The sequence below is a fragment of the Pollicipes pollicipes genome, unplaced genomic scaffold (assembly GCF_011947565.3).
Source record: "Pollicipes pollicipes isolate AB1234 unplaced genomic scaffold, Ppol_2.1 Scaffold_6052;HRSCAF=7182_pilon_pilon_pilon, whole genome shotgun sequence".
Lineage (NCBI taxonomy): Eukaryota > Metazoa > Arthropoda > Thecostraca > Pollicipedomorpha > Pollicipedidae > Pollicipes > Pollicipes pollicipes.
In genome coordinates this window covers 24,611,477-24,614,687 of record NW_023596805.1, presented here as the reverse complement: position 1 = coordinate 24,614,687, position 3,211 = coordinate 24,611,477, and the positions used below count along the sequence as shown (strand labels likewise).

At 48.8% G+C, this 3,211-nt stretch overlaps 1 non-coding gene across 1 annotated transcript; it reads left to right on the top strand.

Moving 5' to 3' along the window:
- The first annotated feature begins 1,280 nt into the window (after positions 1-1,280).
- On the top strand, positions 1,281-1,351 carry TRNAG-GCC (transfer RNA glycine (anticodon GCC)). Its single transcript has one exon. It is a non-coding gene; the product is annotated as a tRNA-Gly (tRNA).
- Positions 1,352-3,211: the final 1,860 nt, after the last annotated feature.

The window sequence follows — 3,211 nt, the reverse complement described above, 5'->3', positions numbered from 1 at the left end:
CTTGTTTTCCTCAACTCGCAATGAGTCATTAAGCATAACAACGTAGCAAAGGCTTTTGAAGGTGCCCCTGCCCCCCCCCCCCCGCCCCAACGACGATTAAATATGTGGATATCAATTCCGATCGCGGTCCAAAGTCTAAATGGTGTTCATACTGTGTTCTCTGGTATCTTTCTGCGATACCGTCTATGATACTGATACTGGTAAGTAATATACTGCATACTAGCTGCTCCTCGAGTGAAGACCTAGAATGTTTGAGCTAGACTTGTGGCATAAACAACCTGGTGGCAGCCATAAAAACCTTTTCAGAGGTGATGTGAGCCTAGAGGTCTGTCGACAGCCTCTCCCAGGTTTTCTTTAGACAATCTGATGATAAGAAGTAGTTCAGGCGGACACAAGCTGGCTGGGGCTACACCATCTGAGCAGCACCACCTGCGGTAAAGCCAGCCGGGGAGGCGGAGGCACGGCACCACTCTCTTCCCCACTCTCACCGCTCTCTCCCACCACGACTGCATGGTCTACGCCTGAAACAACAAAGGGCCCAGCCGGACTCCAACGAACTTAAATGTCAAAATGAAGGCACCTCACAGTCAAAAAGTCGGAATACGGGTATTCACCACCTTTCTTATTGCGGTGTTCAGGCTCTGTTCGTGTAGTCAGCCAGGTTGGTGAAGAAAATCAGACGCCTTCTTAATCTGGTCGACAGCGAAACTTGATAGGACAGCTTGACCTTTGAGCTCGTATCTCGATGTGAAGACAGGCCTGCAGCGCCCTTTTCCTTGGCATCAAAGACCGCTGCGGTGGTTTCAACCCGCCGAACCAACTCAAACAGATGCCGTGTAGCGAGGTTTCACTGAATCACTCCAGGAAGCGGAACGCTAAATAACCACGGTTCGCTAGCCCGTCTGCCCATATTTCTTGAACACGTGCCACAGTGGGTACACATCACGGTACATGCCCCATGGGGCGTACTGAGGTGATCAAAACATGAGGTCGGCTCATGACAACCAGTCAAATCACTTCTTCGGCCAGCATCGGTTAAAGCGATGAGGAAACTATGTATCGTCCGGCGACTGGTGTTACAACAGGAACGCTCGGGGACCGCATGCAAACTAGGAGAGCATGGGTGTTCCAACAAGAGAAGGCCAATCACCACCTTCAAACTGTTTTTTTTTTAACGCCCCACTATAGTGCTAACGGTAGTTGCACGGACAGAGGAACGACTTTAACCCCTGCCCCTCCCCTCCCCGAATTCGAGTGCCCGTGGCGGCCCGCCACCCCATGCATCGGTGGTTCAGTGGTAGAATGCTCGCCTGCCACGCGGGCGGCCCGGGTTCGATTCCCGGCCGATGCATTTTTAATTGCATTAAAGCGGGTCACGGTCTACAAAATTACATTCACATATCCATCGACGAGATACAACACTTCCACACTAAAATGACAGAAAGTGTGTTCCGAGACCAATGTTCCACATTTATTTGTGTTGTTGGTCTAAAACAGCCATCTCGAAGACCTTTAGGTACTGTTCATAATATCTTCTAATCCCATACTTTTCTTAACACCTAACCCCTTCCAGTTTGAGCTGCATGCTGGCAAATATGGGAACAGTATGTCGGGGGGGAAAGTGCTGCAAAGTCGCATTGTCACTAACGACGTCACAATAACGTCATTTAAATCTTGTCATTCCATAAGCCACGCAATGACAACATCAAGAAGAATATAATTGTCGTGCTGTTCCTATCTGGCGTTCGTGAGGGCCATTTACAGATGCAACAGCCGTCAAATCGCTGTCAATCAATGTTGTGCAAAGTGCTATGACGTCATCAAACCATAACGCATTGAAGAGTATCTTTACTAAACAGAGAATTATGCTATCTTGAGTAGCCTTTTCCACTTAAGAGTATACCCATGGTTGTCAGTGAGCGTGTTTCATCACATCTGACGCTTGTTTTAATATCTTCAAGTGTGAAACATTTCCCTTAACTTCATCTGGCATCACGTCAAACCTGCTCGTGCTGAAGACTCCGCAGACTTCAAGCCATATTATGTACCTAGCCGCCAGTAAAACCCTCAGTGCAGGTCATGCTTTGACCCAACGACAAAGGTCACACAAGGTCACCTAGGGTCAATTTATATCTCTCAAGAAGCTGGTAAAGACATGCCAAGCCACATACCAAACCGCTGGCAGAGGTCAAGTCTCAAGGTCAGGGTCAAACAGGGGTCAGATTTTCCACGTTCAGTGTCAGGGAGGTCATAAAGGTCGCAATGATCACATAAGAATCCACGTCAGGTGGCATACCTGGCCGCTGACAGAGGTCAGACAAAACCATGTGACCAACAGAGGAGCCAGTCAGTCAGTCACACAGCCAGAGCGGTCACGCAGGTCACACACGAGGTCACCTCAGGTCACCTACCGAGCAGCTGGCAGAGGTCGGCGATGGAGAGCAGCAGACGGCGCTTCTCCTCATCGGAGGTGGAGGGCGACCCGAGCTTGGTGTCGGCCCAGCCCAGTACGCCCAGTAGGCGACCCGACACGTACCTGCCGCACAGGCGCAGCCAGGGTCACATGCCGGCGCTGGAGGTCATGTGTGGGCTTGCGTGTCTGCCTGGGGTCACCAGCGTACCAGCCCATGGCGGAAAATGGGGATGCCGATACCAACAATGATGCAGTGTAGAAGGCGACTTCCAGGTGCGCTCAGGCTAAAGGTTGGATTAAGTAGGATAAAGTAGGGACGTATAAAATAATTTCATGATTATAAATGAGCTTGCTTCACCATAAATTGCAGTCTGCACTTAGATAAATGATATTGGCACGCTAAAAACGGTATTGCATTACTACGGGCATTTGCATTGCATCGTTAACAAAGGGTGCACGAGGGTACTCGGGGAAACGGTCACCAAATATAAGGAATGTACGCGACTACCATTACACTTAGCCATGTGATACAGGCTTTGCATGAGATGACTTAGCATCCAATAATATTGAATTGTTACATTACACATCCAGGTTGTAAATGACATCTATTTTTATGTCATATATCCATCCAATAATATCGAATATCACCTGACCTTGCGAGGGGCTGTACATGCAAGTGAGACACAATGTTCGCGGCTCGTACAACGACATGACCGTTAGTATAATTAAGGATTCTTCCTGCATATATACTTCCATTTTTCAGCTTTCACACTCTCAGGTACTTTCCCCTTTCTGGAC